General features: G+C 36.9%; 1 pseudogene; it reads right to left on the reverse strand.

The window, feature by feature from the left end:
- Nucleotides 1–4951: 4951 nt before the first annotated feature.
- Nucleotides 4952–10704, reverse strand: LOC110579660 (annotated as a pseudogene).
- Between the last annotated feature and the right edge of the window lie 7786 nt (nt 10705–18490).

The raw sequence follows: 18490 nt of genomic DNA on the forward strand, positions 1-18490 counted from the left end.
TAATTTGTGTTAAATCCATTAAATGTATGATTGACATGGGACTAGACATTTGTATAGGCAAAATAGCACATATTGATTACTTTCAATATAAAAGGGGAAATCAGCACTGTTCAATAAAGAGATCAGACACTCATCACTTTAATTCAGTTGTGAATCTGAATATTAAGTGACATGCAGATACTAAGTGACTCCTGATGTGTTGCAATATCAAGAACAGCGCTTCACCTCTGATGCATTTTTGCCCAAAATATTAATTTAAATCAATAAAAACCATTAGAACCAACCTCGTTTCTACATGATACATTGGTGAACAAGCTAAAGAATACCAGACAAAACAGAAGATGGGTCACTGTAAGAACAAGTGGCCCAATGTCTTCAAGTCAGTGTGTGACAAAATGGGGACTGTGCTAGATTGAAAGAGGTTGGAAAGATATAAAAATCACTTAGGGTGGTTTGCGCATGCCAGCTCTACAGAACATTTTGCTCTATGATGAACAGAAATGCATAATAAATTTAAAAAATACTTCAAGAAAAGCAATCCATCAAGAGTAGCACTGGAAGAAATATAAACCTGAATAGATCAACCAAGCATGAAGACCTTGGTATGGTGCTGAGAGGACTCTCCTCCCACTAAGTCTCATACTCATAAAACGTTAACACTGAGTTCTAGTTTGTGGTGCTTAAAATAGTCTTTGTTCACGCTCTTTTGCCCTAGCATAATTTTAATAACACTGTCCTTTATTCTCAAATGTGTCCTGTTTGCATTAATTATGGTTGAATTAGATGGTCATCTCAGACCTTGCTAACTTTGAGGGAACGGTTAATTCCTGTCTTACACAAGTTGTTCCAGAAAATAGAGGAAATGTAAGAGCTACCCAGATGATTTTAGGAGATATTATCTTGATTTCAAAAACAGATAACAATTAAGAACAGAAAAACAATGGGCCATATTTCCTTTGGATGTATGTGCTTGAATTCAAAATAGAATTTGTAGATAATCAGACTTGATAATGTGTTAAAAATACACTATGATTAATTAGGATAGATCTAAAAATGTGAGGATGATATAATATCAAAAAATCTAACCATGTAATTCTCTGTTGGTAGATAAAAGAATAGGATTATAGGATTACCTTAAATGATCCAGAGAAAGTATTTTATAAATTTCAAAACCAATTATCATAGAATATCTTAAGAAATTAGAAAGAGAAAAGAACTCACTAAACATGCTAAAGACTAAATGCCAAACTCTTGGGGAGAATGTTATATTTATTCAAGGAATTTTGGATACATTCCCTTTAAAACTGGAAGGAAAAAAAAAAAGGAAGGATTCCCACTACTATTGAGAATGGAGAAACTGGCCCATGCTATTAGGAAATATAAGAAACAGTGCAAGCACTGAAAAGGTGGAGATATAATTGTCATCACTTGCAGATGATACAACCACTTACCTGGAAAAAAACAACAGAATCAATCAAAGGACAAACTAAGAGGATTCAGAAGAGAGTTCAACAGCTTTGCTGGGTATCAGGTTGACTCCCGAGAATCAAAAGCTTTTCTCCCTGGATGAGCACATGGAAGCACAGTCTTCCCACTTACTCATTCTAGTAATATCCAAATCATTTGTTAATTTTTATAAATTGCTGATGTAGTCTTCTATTTCATTTGGCTGTTACTGGATAAATGCTGCTTTGGTGGGAGTTGGTTAAGAATAAGAAAGGTCATCCAACTCCTCTCAAAGGAGAGGAGTCAAATGGCTCCTGTTAAACAGCAGGACTAAGGCTTGCACTGGGTGTTATACACAACTAATGAATCATTGAACACTACATCAAAAACTAATGATGTACTATATGCTGGCTAACTGAATTAAAAAAAAAAAAAAAAAAAGAACAAGGCTCGCATTCCACTCTGTATGGCTCCAAAGCCCATGCCCTTTCTACTGACCCACACTTCTTCTTTTGATGTTGGGACTTGTATGGGCTATGCCTAAAATCGAAATTCATTAATCTGGTGTTCAAAGTCCTCCACAACCCATCCTTCTAAACTACTTACCGATTTGTATTTACTAGCACCTGGGCTAGATCTGGTCTTAAATCTTCTGCTAGGGACACAGATACCCAGGGCCCAAACTAGTAAATTGGTCAAATGCAAAGTCAAATACACAGCATCGCCTCTTTATTGTAGTTTCTGCAATTCTCCTTTAATGGGGAAAGTGAGCTTGCTTAAGCAAAAGTGAGGTACAGGAAAGGGAAGGAATAATGCTTCTCTTTGGCCTCACCCAAGGATGGATTATGAATACCTCAGTGCCAGGGATTATATACTTCCAAGTCCTGATCAATTTCCAAGGTAATCCTGAACTGTAATTCCTCAGCTGCTGGCCTGCTGGCCAACCCCAGGAGTGACTCAGAAATGCTGACTGTGCTTCTCTCCTTGGGTGTCCCAATCTCACTGCCTTCTCTACCCAGTCTCAACCAGAGGTCTGCTCTCTGCTTTTAGAGTCCTCCTCCTTCTTTAGCCCCTCTCTACTAGCAGGGAGAAAAGAGAGAGAGGTTTGGTGGCTTCCACAGAGCAAAGCCTACATCTATTCTGGTCCTTTTTAATGACAATTTTTAGAAATTATTTTTACTTTTAAGATTAAGCATCCTCACAAACAACCCAGAACCAGTCCTTGCTGATTCTTTGGACACATACATAAAATGGTTAAAAGTGATTCCTTAATTTTTTGGGGTGCCTGGGTAGCTCAGTCAGTTAAGCATCTGCCTTTGGCTCAGCTCATGATCCCAGGGTCCTAGGATCAAGTCCCACATTGGGCTCCCTGCTCCGAGGGGGAGGCCTGTTTCTCTCTCCCTCTGTCTACCACTCCCTCTCCTTGTGCTCTCTCTCTCTCTGTCAAATAAATAAAATCTTTTTTTAAAAAGTGATTCCACAATTTTCAATGATAAGATAAGAAAAAAGAATATGTTCTCAGCTGTAGCCAAATTCTTCTGTGTTCTTTTTCCAAAAAATCTTATTTTGCTACCAAGGCCCTCATCAAACCATAAGGAAAGACAATTTTTCAAAAAGGAAACAAAACTCCCAAATAGAGATCTAAGTATCAGGCCAAAATCATACCCCAAAACACTGCTGTCATAAAAAGGGTAGAAAGTCAAATCCTCGTAGTTCATTAAAGAACATCTTTAAAAAGAATTCAGAAAGTTGGGATTGTAACTATAGTGATGTGGACAGGCTAACAAAGCAGATAATTAAAGAAAGTTTAGCTTGAGAACATATCAGGCTTTGTCTTATTCTAGAAGAGGGAATAAAACTATGAGCTCCTGGAGATAATATTAAAACAGTCCTTACCAACAGAAGGTAGTATGAGGTTTATAAAGGGACAGAATATAGAACAAAAGACAGCAAAGACAAGTCATTTTGAATCTAGGCTTTACTGCCCAGGAAAGTTGAATGGGGTTGAAATTCTTCTGAGGCAGTATCATTAAATTCTAGACTTGACTCAAAACCAATGGACTATACACCACTAAGAAATATGAAGTGACCCACAGTCTTTGTTGGTATTAAAATATTTTAAAAATTATCTATAAATTTCTGTTCTGAAAAGCAGTAGATCAAAATGACACTAGGTCATCCAATCAGTTATAGAGTAAAGGGTTCCCTCCAAAGAGAACTAACTTAGCAGAAATTCAGGTTGAAAGGAATGTAACATGGAGTAAATGAGATGAGGTTCTCAGTACAGTTTTTTTTAAATTTTTTATTATTATGTTTATCACCATACATTACATCATTAGTTTTTGATGTAGTGTTCCATGATTCATTGTTTGTGCATAACACCCAGTGCTCCATGCAGAACGTGCCCTCTTTAATACCCATCACCAGGCTAACCCAACCTCCCACCCCCCTCCCCTCTAGACCCTCAGTTTGTTTTTCAGAGTCCATTGTCTCTCATGGTTCGTCTCCCCCTCCGATTTCGCCCCCTTCGTTCTTCCTCTCCTGCTATCTTCTTCTTTTTTTTTTCTTAATATATATTGCATTATTTGTTTCAGAGGTACAGATCTGTGATTCTGTTGAATCTTGCACAATTCACAGCGCTCACCATAGCACATACCCTCCCCAATGTCCATCACCCAGCCACCCCACCCCTCCCACCCCACCCCCCACTCCAGCAATCCTCAGTTTGTTTCCTGAGATTAAGAATTCCTCATATCAGTGAGGTCATATGATACATGTCTTTCTCTCAGTACAGTTTTAATAAGGCTTCTGCCCATCCCAATTTTAAGAGGTAGTACCAAGTGGGCTCACATAAAATATCTTAGAGGGATGCTTCTTAGAGGCGAAAGGGTCTATAAATCTAACTCTTGACCCTTCTCTTTACCTAAAGCTTCAGAAAGAAAATAAATATTTAACTTTTATTTATTTTTATATATTTATTTTTATTTGAATATAGTTGACACACAATGTTACATAGGTTTCTGATGTAAAATATAGTGATTTGACAAGTTTATACATTATGCTATGCTCACCCCAAGTGTACCTACCGTCTGTTTCCATACATTGCTATTACAGTATCATTGACTGTATTCCTTACGCTGTGCCTTTTGTTTCCATGAATTATTCATTCCATAACTGGAAGCCTGTATCTCCCACTCTCCTTCAACCAATAAATATTTAATTTTTAGCTATTCAGAGCTTTGGACACATTGCAATATTTATGTTTAATATCTAGTTTTTATTTTCTGAAACTTTGGCTTATAATTTTCCCAGTTATGTTCATTGAAAAATGTATGAATGTGCCTAAATAAGTAGTACTGTATGAAAATATAAACCTTGCTCTTCCATACTTTTACATAGGAAGAGTGAATGAACAGTACCCTAAAAATTCTACAAAGTTACTCTGTGTATTTAACGAAATTAAGGCAAACCATTCTACTTCCATATCTTGAGCAGAAGGAGGTAACTAGTCTTCAGTCTCATCTTCTCAAATATCTCCATTAACATCCACAGCCTGGAACAACCAGTGAAAACATGGGGAAGAAGGATCAGTAAAGTGTTTATAAGGGTTTGCTCTAGAGAGAGAACCCAATCCAGCAGAAATATTGCATATAGTCAGGACATGCCCTCTTGTTACATCTATCTAATTTCTCCATGGGATTCCCACAACATGAGCAGCTTTTTGAGTTCTTTTCTAGTCACTTCTTACTTTCCATCTCTTCCAGTGCTTTCCAAAAGTCTCTCTTTTAATTTTATTTTTAAAGATTTTTATTTATTTATATGAGATAGAGAGAGAGAGCATGGGAGGGGGGAGGGTCAGAGGGAGAAGCAGACTCCCTGCTGAGCAGGGAGCCCGATGTGGGGCTTGATCCCAGGACTCCAGGATCATGACCCGAGCCGAAGGCAGTCGCTTAACCAACTGAGCCACCCAGGCACCCCCCAAAAGTCTTTTATTGGCCTCATTTGCTTGCAAGTACTCATTTCATAAAACTATTAATTTTTTCTGCATTTTACAAGGAGAGACCCTAAGGTAGGTCAGTCTGCACAAGGTATAGAAGGAAAAGTTGCAGCCAGAGCAGATGTCCATTGTACAGCTGGGTTCCCGCATATCAGGCAGCTGGCCATGTGAGCAGGGGCAGTACATCACATCGGCCATCAGGTCCAAGTTGGTTGGAGGGGAAGGCAATCATCCTGGGTAAATAACTCTGCTTCCACTAGTTCTTTGACCTGACCAAGAATGGCCACCAAAGGGCACTTGGGTTCTGGGCAGTTGAGGCATTGAACTTGACCATCTCTGATCTGGATCTGAAAGCTGTCCTTCAGACAGGCTTTGCAGTATGTACTCCAAAAAGTACATGCATTCACTCATTCATTATCTACCTTCTCACAGAAACAGTTATTACACAGGAGCAATTTACTATTAAAAGCATATTATCTGCTGAGCTTGATCAGAGTCCAAGATTTCCTGGACCAGACTCAACTATAATTCCACATCCTGCATGGGTCTCATCCACAACTTCTTGTCTACATCAGGTCTATCAGGTCCTGCAAAATCTAGCTCTGTGGTAGAGGCTTGAGCCATCCTTCTCTGCACCTTTTTCTGAGAACCCCATCTTGAGGTCAAAAGAGACAATAGTCAGCTAGGATCTCTTCCTTAAGAAATTGTATCCAGGCAAACAGGACCACACTGCCATGGTGGTCTTCCTGTAGGTTGTCTAAGATAGCTAAGATAGCACTCAAAAATACCTTGAAATTTTGTGAAAAGTTCTCCACCTTGGACAGACTCTTGTTTTTTCAAATGCATCTCCATCATAAATACTCACCAGGGCCTGCAATTCATCCTCCTGAGCTTCTGGGTCTTCTGACTATATTTACATCTGAGAAGCTGAGGACAATCTAACACTACAGTCTGCATTTTGGTTCATTTTTGAAAGTTGTTCTTTTAAAAGGAGAACAACTCCTGAAAAATAGTAGGTGCTCATTAATTGTTAGCAATCATCATCATTATCCTTGTTATCCTCACAACAATCCTGGAAGGTAGGAATTAACGCCCATCTACATGTCTTTGTAGAAAATTAGAAAGAATCTACAAGTAAACTATTAGAATTAATAAGAAAGTTTATTAACTTTTCTGGATACAAGGTTAACAACAATTAGAAAATGAAGTTAGATTATCCAGTAGAAACAGAGGGTAGAATGGTGGTTGCCAGGGACTGTGGGTGGGTGGGGTGAAATGGAGAGACAGTGGCAAAGGGTACAAACTCCCAGTTATAAGATGAATAAGTTATGGAGATCTAATGTACAGCATGGTGATTAAAGTTAACAATACAGTATTGTATAATTAAAAGTAACCAAGGGAGTAGATCATAAGTGTTACCACAAAAAGGAAATGGTAATTATGTGACATGATGGAGGCATTAGCTAACGCTACAGTGGTAATCATTTTGCAATATATAAGTGTATCAAATGAACACATTATACACCTCAAACTTACACAGTGTTACATGTTAATTTTATCTCAATAAAGCTGAAGGGAAAAGACATTAGGACTACTTAAGGTATTTTCTCCCTTTTTGAGAAAAATTATTTAAATAAATGCATCAACACATAAAATTCTGCAAAAAAAAAAAAAAGAAGAAGAGAGAGAGAGAATAAAGGTAAAAGAAAAGACACATTTATAGTGGAATAAAAAACATCAAGTAACTAGGAACAAATCCAGAGAAATTCAAGATTTCTACACAGGAAACTAAGAAATTGAGATATATTCGAGAAGAGTGAAACAGATGGAGGACTTCACCTCCTACATGATGTCTATATTCTCCAAATTGATCTGTAGATTTAGTGTGATCACAATCAAAATCCCCTGTATTTTCTCTTTGTGAAAATTCTGATTCAAAGATTTATAGACATAAGTGGGCAAAGAATAATCAAGATAATCTTGAAGAACAAAGTTGTAGGATTTAAATTTCAATATTTTAAGATTTATTATAAAGCTATAGTAATTCGGAAAGTGTGATGTTGAGGTAAAAATAAACAAAGGAAACGAAACAGAGTACAGAAATAGATCTAGTCATCCATAGCTAGTTGATTTCTGAGAAAGTGGCACAACAGAGTAAAGAAGAAAGGACAGTGTTTTCAATAAATGGTGCTTTGGATATCCATACAGAAAAAAATGAAACTTAGCCTCTCACACCATCCACTAAAATCAATTCCATATGGATTATAGATGTTAATAAGAATGTAAAACCCTCGGGCACCTGGGTGGCTCAGATGGTTAAGCATCTGCCTTCGGCTCAGGTCATGATCTCAGGGTCCTGGGATCAAGTCCCGCATCGGGCTCCCTGCTCCTTGGAAGCCTGCTTCTCCCTCTGCCCCTCTCTCTCTCTGTCTCTCATGAATGAATAAATAAAATCTTTAAAAAAAAGAAAAGAATGTAAAACCTTCTTACTAAGTTTCTAGAAGGAACATAGGAGAATATGCTTATGACCTTAGCATAAGTGAAGATTTTGAAACAGGACATAGAAAATACTAACTGTAAAGGAAAAGAGACAAATTTGACCTCATTAAAATTAGGAACACTTATTGAACAAAAAATGTCAGTAAGACAGAGAAAAGAAAAGCCATAAAGTTGTGGAAGCTATTTTTATTTTTATTTATTTTAAAGATTTTATTTATTTATTTTGAGAGAGAGAGAGCATGTGTGCACGAGCAGGGGGTTGGGGAGAGGCAGAGGGAGAGGGAGATCCAGACTCCCTGCTGAGCAGGGTGACATGGGGCTCAATCCTAGGACCCTGAGATCATGACCTGAGCTAAAGGCAGACACTTAACCGCCTGAGCCACCAGGCACCCCATTTTTTTTAGAACATATAAACAACAAAGATATTGTATCTAGACTATGTAAGAATTTCTTACAAATCATTAAGAAAAATTCAGACCACAATGCAAGAGAAAAGAAAGGCAAAGTCTTAAGCAGACATTTCACAAAACAAAAATAGCCAGATGACCAATAATCATAAGATAAGGCTCTCAACCACACTGGTTATTAAAAATGCAAATTAAAACCACAATGAGCTACCATTACACATGAACACCAGAATGGCTAAAATTAATAAAGACTGACAATAGCAAAGATTGGTGGGATGTGTTAAAATGGTACAACCCCTTTGGGAAACTATTTGACTGTAGCTAAAAAGGTTATCACATGCATATCTATGACCTATCAATTTCTCCAACAGAAATGCCTATATATGTGCATTAAAAAACATGAATAAGAATAGTAGTATTCATAGTAGTAATAGTCATAAATGACTCTGAACTGGAAAAAAATCCAACGCTTATCACCACGTGAATCTTACAAACATAATGATGAGCCAGACACAAAAGCATACTTATGTATGTTCCATTTATGTCAAGTTTAAAAACAGGCAAAACCAATTAGGATATCTATGATAGAATTAAATTTGGGAGTGTAGTTAACTTTGGTGAGGGTGTGTGGATAGTGACAGGGTAGGAACAAAATCAGGGCTTCTGAGTTGGAAATAATATCATATTTCTTAACCTAAATGGGGGTTTCACCGTGTGTTCACCTTGGGATAATTCCTGTATTGTACACTTCTGATTTGTTTACTTTACTGAATGTAGTAAAGATAGTTCCACAAGATAGCTCATTGAAAAAGCTGTGAGCAAATTTGAATGAATGATAGGTATGTTGTAGTTCTTTTTTTTTTAAAGATTTTTTAAAAAAAGATTTTATTTATTTATTTGAGAGAGTGAGAGAGAGCATGAGCAGGGTAGGAGGGAGCAGAGAGAGAGGGAGAAACAGACTCCCTGCTGAGCAGGGAGCCAACGCGGGGCTCCATGCCAGGACCCTGAGATCATGACCTGAACTGAAGGCAGATGCTTAACCGAATGAACCACACAGGTGCTCCTAAGATTTTATTTTTAAGAAATCTCTACACCCAACGTGGGGCTCAAACTTACAACCCAGAGATCAAGAGTCACATGCTCTATGGACTGAGACAGCCAGGAACCCCATGAATATAAATATAAATAAATATAAAACAGTAATATTAATATCACATGCTTTTAAACCGTAAAAACATGACAGAAACAAGGTATAATTTGGAAGGAGAATATATGGGTTAACTTGTCATAAAGCTCTTACATTGTCCAAGAAGTGGTAAACTTCCTAATTTATATTATATTTTAATAGCTCAATGATGTATATTTTAAATTTCAATGACACAACTAAGAAAATAATGAATTTTTGGGGCACCTGGGTGGCTCAGCCGGTTGAGCGTCTGCCTTCAGCTCAGGTCATGATCCCAGGGTCCTGGGATCGAGCCCCGCATCGGGCTCCCTGCTCCGCGGGGGGCCTGCTTCTCCCTCTCCCACTCCCCCTGCTCGTGTTCCCTCTCTCACTGTGTCTCTCTCTCTCAAATAAATAAAATCTTTAAAAAAAATATTTAAAAAAAAAAAAAAAGAAAATAATGAATTTTTATGGGCAATCTAATAGAGGGGTAAATGGAATAATGAAAATACCTAAACCTGAACTACCGTTTACTTTTAGCAAACAGGGGATAACCAATTTGCATTGGTACTTACACTGAGCTCACTCTCACATCCTGTTTTTTATAATTCCTGATCAGATTTGCTTTGATGTTCTAATCTTTATAATTCTTCATATTACCTCTTATGTTTGCTCCTGACAGTGTACGTAGCACATAAGATTAGTCACATTTTCCAACATGCCCCAGTAAGGTTCTATTAAGTTCAGTTTCCCTACAATCATTTTCCCTTTAGATACTATTTTGTAGTAGCAGTTTCTCCATGAAATTTGCACTGTAGTGTTGATTTCTCTTTGAGCTCTTAATTAATATTCTATATATCCAACAAGCCCAAAGAAGTACACATAATAAAGCCATGATTAATATTATGATAGGATGGTTTTTAAAAAGTAAAATATTGGTTTTAGGTAAAATAGCCTTTGAAAATATCATTTTAGAGGTGTATAGTTAAAGCAGATTCTTGATTAGCTATGCATAAGAATTCTCCCTTATCAAATTGTTTATTAGTTTTAGTAGCTTGTTTTTCTAACTGCTCTGCAATTTGAGAGTTATTCATCAGCTCTCCTCTTAGCTTAACCCAATTGATACCTAATGTATCATCAACGTGTGAGGCTTGGTAGTCTAAAGCTTTCCACAGAAATTTTTCTTGCATGGTCCAATATATTTCTTCTGAATATCCATCAATTATGCAAATTATATTATTCTGTCTATAGAAATACTTTCATTTTTCCAACTAATGTTTCCAATATGACACAATATATTACTGATTATTAAAGTTTGATTATGAGGTGTTCATTAGAGAATACATGTAAAACTATTAAATTGAAAGGAAGTGGGCTCAGTTTCTTTCAAATCTCGGGGACTAATATATTGAGTCTGCCCCCATTTCTAACAACTCTCAATATCAGTAGTAACATTTAAATTATAGTTCCTGTCTTCTGTGTGCCTGTGTCCTTGAATGACAGGCACCCTTGAACACATTTTTTCCATGTCGGTATGGGAGAAAACGTACATCTTTTAGTCACACTAGTTACATTGGTTCAGTTTTCAGTAGTTTCAATTTGCAAATACCAACTTTCAGCTTTCATATATATGGTATGATCCACATTTTTACACCATCCTTTAATCTTTCCATAGACAGTTCCATGCCCAGTACCAGTTGTTCCCATAAGCAGGTACAATCCTGTAGTTCAGTGCAAGTAAGTATATCCTGTAATTGTTGAATAGCTAGTTGTTCGATTATACAGCTGAGGGCTGTGACAATTCTTTAGCAATATTTTGTTGCAACAGAATTTCATTTGAAGCTGTCCAATTCCCAATTCTTCCTTAATTTCATTCTAATTTTGCTCCTACTGTTAATCCTGTATTAGACTATGATTTCATCCTGGTTGCCTTTGAATTGCATGTTTCCACAATTGCCCCAAGGTGTTAAGTTGTTGATGAATATTTCTATACTACAAGAGTTTGTGATTCCAGTCCTGGTTGTGATTCTTCCTAACATAGTACTTAATGTCTCTTTTAGTTTGATCATGGTCCTTTCGGCCCCTCTCTAAATATTCTCTAGAATGTTAAAGTCCACTGTGTACAAGTAAAATTGATTCATATTAGCAGCAGTAATACTAAGAAAATACTAAGTAATACTAAGAAAAGCATTTCACTTAATTCTCCTTAATTAAATATGGAGACTGAAGATTGCTAGGTAATAAACAGAATAAACTAATTTTTATGGGATGATATATTTTTGGACCTTTTGGAGAAACTAATCACACCATTTGGGTTCAGATATTTTTTTCCTAATCTTTTTATCTATCTTTAGTTTTGTTAAACCAGGCCTCGATGGCTATAAAAGAAAATGAATAATCGGAGTCCTGTGAAATATAATGTGAGTGTAATTATATTCAGGCTGATTAATTAACAATTCTACCCAACTGGTATATTCAGTACCACAATAGGAGGTGATATTTGAGATTATATTATTTAACATTTGGGTGATATTGATTTCAGTCTGTGGGAAGATTTGAAATTTCCCACTTCATTTAAATTCAAACTACCCAATCAGTACGTTGAAGTGTTACAGACAAATAAAGGGATTTCTTGAGCCTTAACTCCATATTCAGGGCAATTTTTAGTTGGTACAAAATTCCATGAGGTTGAAATACTTATTTTTAAGAGAAGGAGACATAAAACTATGAGCTCCATGTTTAGTACAAAATAAAATTATTAGAAGTATACTGGTCAGGATAACTAAAAAGAAAGTAACAGCAGTCTACCTCTCTTGCCATCAGTCCATTAGAGACTCTTTTTTCTTCATCTTGCATATTATTTTCAGTTACTTTCTGGAGAATGTAACTTTAAGGTCCTTAATGGGAATTACAACCCATTCAGTCATAGATGCTGGTCTCACATGAAAAGCTGTATTGCCTTTTCACTTTGATAGTGGTATGAGTTATCAACAACATCTGGGAAGGTCCTCTCCTCTCCTGGATAGGATAACAATCCAGCCAATTGTTAGAATACTTAGGGGGAATGGGTTAGCCTGGTAATGGCTAGTAAAGAGGGCACATACTGAATGGAGCACTGGGTATTATAAGCAAACAATGAATCATGGAACACTACATCAAAAACTAATGATGTAATGTATGGTGATTAACATAACATAATAATAATAATAATAATAATAATAATAATAATAATAATAATAAAAGAATACTTAGATGTAGACTTTGTCTCCTGGTCTGTATTGATGACACACCTTCTCAGAGGGAGGCTTACATCATCTGGCCACACGATGACATAATAAGCCTAGGGAAACAAGCAAATTCTTTCTGTCTGTTGTGCTTTCATTGTATCAGGTCAGGGGTTAGTCTTAACCCCTAAATTCATTGAACTTCCAAACATTAACTCAAAGGGAGAAATACCATACTTGTTAATAGGAGTTAAGTTTAATTTTCATAGAACCAAGGCAAGGCTGTTGATCACCATAAACCAGTGGTCTGATATGTTAGCCAAAGAATTCTTTAGGATAAGGTTCATTCATTCTACTTCTCTGAAAAACTAGGGATGATAAGGAGTGTGATAAGTTATTGGTATTTGTAAGGTCTTATAGAGCTCCTGATTTATCATAGAAATAGAGTGACTTCATCTTTTGGATTATAGAAGTTCAGGAATTCCAAAGATTGGGATGATATAATTCAGTAAGACTGCTCATCATTTGAGCATCTATTTTAGCCAAAGGCAATACTTCTGGCCATCTAGAAACCATACATACTATTACTAAACAGAATTTCTTACCTTCTGATGGCAGAAGCTCTACAATATTCATTCACCCTCAGGTCCTAGGTAATGTGGGCCCCAGGGAGCTTCCTTGATGTAACTTAGCTGTTCCCTGTAAAGAAATGTTCTGACGAACAGCACATGTTTGCATTATTTATTGATTTAGTCCTTATACAGGAGTGGTATAATTCCAAGACTTCCAGTGAATTCATTTTGTTTGAATGATATTGCTGGTTAGGTGGCATGAAAAGCTATGTATGCACACAACTGGGGTACAGGAATAATACCATGGGGTAATCCCCATATTCCTATGGTGCTTTTCTTATCTCTCCTTGATTTCCAATTATCCAATTTGGGGGAGTTGTGTATTTCTGAAACTGTGAATAGGAGTCCCTTGATAGAAGTAATAGGGCTTCAATTTCCCCAGTCCACACCTTAGGAGACATTTTTGTGCAAATTCATTTCCTTCAGATAGCTCATCTCACCCGGTATGAGTTCTACAAAGAATTACATAAATCTGTTTGGGAAATTGCAATGACTCTAATAAATTTGCAATTCGTTTCCATGTGATATTTTAGTGCTCATTGATGTTAGAAAGCTCTATTCTTCCAGATTGTATGTAGGCCTCACACATGAATTTACTGTCAGTAGAGATATTCTCTTTAAGACTGGTGGCTAATTTAAAACTCATGTAACAGCTAGAGTGCCGCTGATTTTATGTTTGTAACAACATAGCCTCCAAAATCTCATGAAGACTGACTATTGCATAATGTGCTTTTATATTTCCCCATGTGTTTCTCATACAGGATCCATTAGTGAATTATTTTAAGTCAGCATTGGGAATAGACATGTTAGCTATAGAAGCCTGAGGATGAGTATCTTCTCTTAACTGTGAGGCAGTCGTGTTCACTACTCATTTTGGATCTGGCAGTTGAACAGCTGGGTTCAAAAAGTTCCACCTGACTAGAATAGCATTAGTATTAGACAAACTGTGTACCCATTAAACATTAACTCTCCGTTCTTCCCTTATTTCCTCCTCCCCAGCCACTGGCAGCCATCATTCTACTTCCTGTCTCTATGAGTTTGACTCCTTTAGTATATAAGTGGGAGCATACAATATTTGTCCTCTTGTGACTGGCTTGATTCTCTTACCATAATATCTTCAAGATTCAACCATGTTGTAGCATGTGTCAGAATGTCTATCCTTTTTTAAGGCTGAATAACATTCCACTGATAACATTTTGTTTATCCCATCTTTTGGCTGTTGTAAATAATACTGCTATGAACATGAGTATAACAATATCTGTTTGGATCCATGCTTTCATTTTTTAGAAGTATATACCCAGAAGTGGAATTGCTGGATCATATGTTAATGCTATGCTTAATTTTTTGAGGAGTCGCCATATTGTTTTCCATAGGGCTGCACCATTTTACATTCCCATCAGCAGTGTACAAAGTTCCAATTTCATCATTGTCAACACTTGTTATTTTCATTTTTTAAAAAAATAAAACCATCCTAATGGGTTTTGATTTGTATTTCCTTAATGATTTGTGATTTTGAGCAACTTTCCATATGCTCTTGGCCATTTGTATATCTTCTTTGGAAAAATGTCTATTCAAGTTCTTTGTCCATTTTTAATCAGGGATCTGTTAAATTGGAGGAGTTCTGTATATAATCTGGATATTACCACTTTATGCCTTGTTAATATCCTTATTAGATATATGATTTGCAAATATTTTCCCCCATTTCATGGTTTGCCTTTTAAATCTTCTATTAGTGTTATTTGATGCACAGGTTTTACATTTTGATCACATCCAACATACCTATTTTTCTATTGTTATCTGTGCTGTTGCTGTCATAAAAATCATCACCCCATCTAATGTCATAAAGCTTTCTCCCTATGTTTTCTTCTAAGAATTTTGTAGTTTTAGCTTTTATACTTAAGTATTTCATCAATTTTGAGCTAATTTTTGTATATGGTATAGGGTGGGGCTCCAATTTTTTTTGCATGTGAATATCTAGTTTTCCCAACACTATTTATTGAAAAGACTATTCTTTCCCCATTGAATGGTCTTGACACCCTTGTCAAAAATTACCTGAGCATATATATGAGGGCTATATTTTCTGGACTCTCCAGTCTATTCAATTGGTCTGTATGTCTGTCTTTATCTTTTTAGTCACCATACAATACATCATTAGTTTTCGATGTAGTGTTCTATGATTCATTGTTTGCCTATAACACCCAGTGCTCCATGCAATATGTACCCTCCTTAATACCCATCACCGGTCTAACCCATCCTCCCACCCCCCTCCCCTCTAAAACCCTCAGTTTGTTTCTCAGAGTCCATAGTCTCTAATGGTTCATCTCCCCCTCCGACTATTGGGTATTTACCCCAAAGACACAGATGTAGTGAAAAGAAGGGCCACATGCACCCCAATGTTCATAGCAGCAATGTCCACAACAGCCAAACTGTGGAAAGAGCCAAGATGCCCTTCAACAGAGAAATGGATAAAGAAGATGTGGTCCATATATACAATGGAATATTACTCAGCCATCAGAAAGGATGAATATCCAACTTTCGCATTAACATGGATGGGACTGGATGAGATTATGCTAAGTGAAATAAGTCAGGCAGAGAAAGTCAATTATCTTTTTCTTTTTAAAAGATTTTATTTATTTATTTGAGAGAGAGAGACAGAGATAGCGAGCCTGGAGGAGAGGGAGAAGCAGGCTCCCTGACCTGAGCCAAAGGCAGACACTTAAGTAACTGAGCCACCCAGGTGACCCTACATGTCTGTCTTTATGTTAGTAACACACTGTTTTGTAGCACTGTAGCTTTGTAGCAAGTTCTAAAATCACAAAGTATGAGGCTTCCCACTTTGTTCTTTTTTGAGATTATTTTGGTGGTTCAGGGCTTCTTAAGATTCCATATGAAATTTAGAATGGATTTTTCTATTTTTGAAAAAAAATTGCTGGGATTTTGATAGAGATTGCATTGAATCTGTAGATTGCTTGGGTAGTATTGACATCTTAAAAATATTAAGTCTATGGACATGGGTGTCTTTCCATTTATTTGCATCTTTAGTTCTTTAGACATGGTTTCTTTCCCTGTTTGGACTTTCTTAAAGTCTTTGTCTAGAAGATCCAATGTATGGGCTTCCTCTAGAACACTTCCTATTGATTGTTTTTATCCCTGTGTATGAGTCATACTTCCTTGTTTCTTTGCATGCGTGAATGTGTCAGAGTTTTTCAAAGCCCGTATGGACATCACCTTTTTTTTTATTTTAATTTTTAAAGAAGATTTTATTTATTTATTTGACAGAGAGAGAGAGAGAGCAACAGAGAGCACAAGCAGGGGGAGTGGCAGAAGGAGAAGCAGGCTCCCCGCTGAGCAGGGAGCCAGATGTGGGACCCAATCCCAGGACCCTGGGATCATGACCTGAGCCAAAGGCAGACACTTAACCGACTGAGCCACCCAGGTGCACCCCCCTGCTCATTTTCTAATTGGATTGTTTGTTCTCAGTCCCGCTCTCTCTTTTTATCCTCTCATACGGGACTTAGATGATTTGAATATTAGCTCTTTTGTTATTGTCCCACAGGTGCTTAAGACTCCATTTGTTTTTTTCAATCTATTTCCCCTCTGTTGCTCAGATTGGATAAATTCTATTGACCTTTCCTTAAGTTCATCAGTTATATCATTTATCATCTCCACTCTACCACTGAATGCCTCCAGTAAATTTTTAAAATTTCAGTAATTATATGCAAACAATGAATCATGGAACACTACATCAAAAACTAATGAAGTACTCTATGGTGACTAACATAACATAATAAAAAAATTTTCAGTAATTATATTTTTCTTTTCTGAGATCCATTCAGTTTTTTAATAGCTTCTATTTTATTTGCCAAACTTTCTACTTTTTATGTGCTTCAAAATTATTATTAATTGCTTCTTGAAATATTTTATGATGACTGCTTTAAAATTCTTGTCAGGAAATCCCAACATCTGATTCATCTTGGTATTGGTGTCTATTCATTGTCCCTGGCCCTGCGCACCGCTCCCCACCCCCCCCAATTCATGTTGTTATTTTTTTGTTTCTGGCAAGAGTGTTTTTTTAAAAATTGTGTTCTGGACATTTTGGATATGATATTATGAGACTGAATAATTCTTCTTCTCCTCTTCCTTCTCCTTTTTCTTCTTAGCAAGCAATCCTCTGCTGAGACATAGCTTGACGCTGGGCACTTGTATATATTTAATCTTCCCTTTGGATTGTGCTGGCAAAGCAGGGTGGGGGAAAAGCAAAATGCTTACTAGCCCTGACTTACACTATGTTATTCAGTCTCCATTAATGGTGGGTGGAGAAGGAGGCTCAGCTACCCCCAGGCTTAGTTGACACTACTTCACAAGAGAATCAAAGCAACTCCTACTTCTGCCATTTAGGAGATGGAAGATTACCTTCCCATATGTCCCCACCAACATCAGCTGGTGAGGAAGTCTGAGCACTGCTTTTATAGAGAGGGGGTGAAAACCATGGGTAGGGTGTGAAAACCTTCTGAAACCATGGGGAAAGGAGGACTGAGATTTTTCCATTAGTGTTGTTGGAGTAGGGTGAGTATTGCCAAGATGGTTTTCTGTCGTTAGGCTACCCTTTCCCTAGTCCTTTGGCCAGGTATAGGCTTTTCTTGGAGAGTGTTTCTTTATTCATTTATCTGTTGATGAAAGCTTGGGTTGTTTTCATGTCTTAGATATTGCAAATGATGCTGCAATTAACATGGAAATGCAGTTATCTCTTTGAGATAGTAATTTCACTTCCTTCAGATGTATATCTAGAGGTGGAATTCCTGAATCATTTGGAAGTATTACTTTTAGTTTGAGGAACCTCCCTATAATTTCCCATAGTGGCTATCTCAGTTTACATTCCCACCCACAGTGCACAAAGGGTTCACTTTTCTCCACATCATCACCAGCACTCGTTATCTCTTGTCTTTTTTGATCGTAGTGATTCTAGCCGGTGTGAGGTGATATCTCATGGTTCTGATTTGCATTTCCCCAATTATTAGTGATGTTGAGCATCTTTTCATGTACCTGTTGGCCATTTGAACATCTTCTTTGGAAAAATGTCTACTCAGTTTGTTTACCCACCTTCTAATTGGATGATTTGT

Source organism: Neomonachus schauinslandi, chromosome 10 (genome assembly GCF_002201575.2).
Source record: "Neomonachus schauinslandi chromosome 10, ASM220157v2, whole genome shotgun sequence".
NCBI classification, from domain to species: domain Eukaryota; kingdom Metazoa; phylum Chordata; class Mammalia; order Carnivora; family Phocidae; genus Neomonachus; species Neomonachus schauinslandi.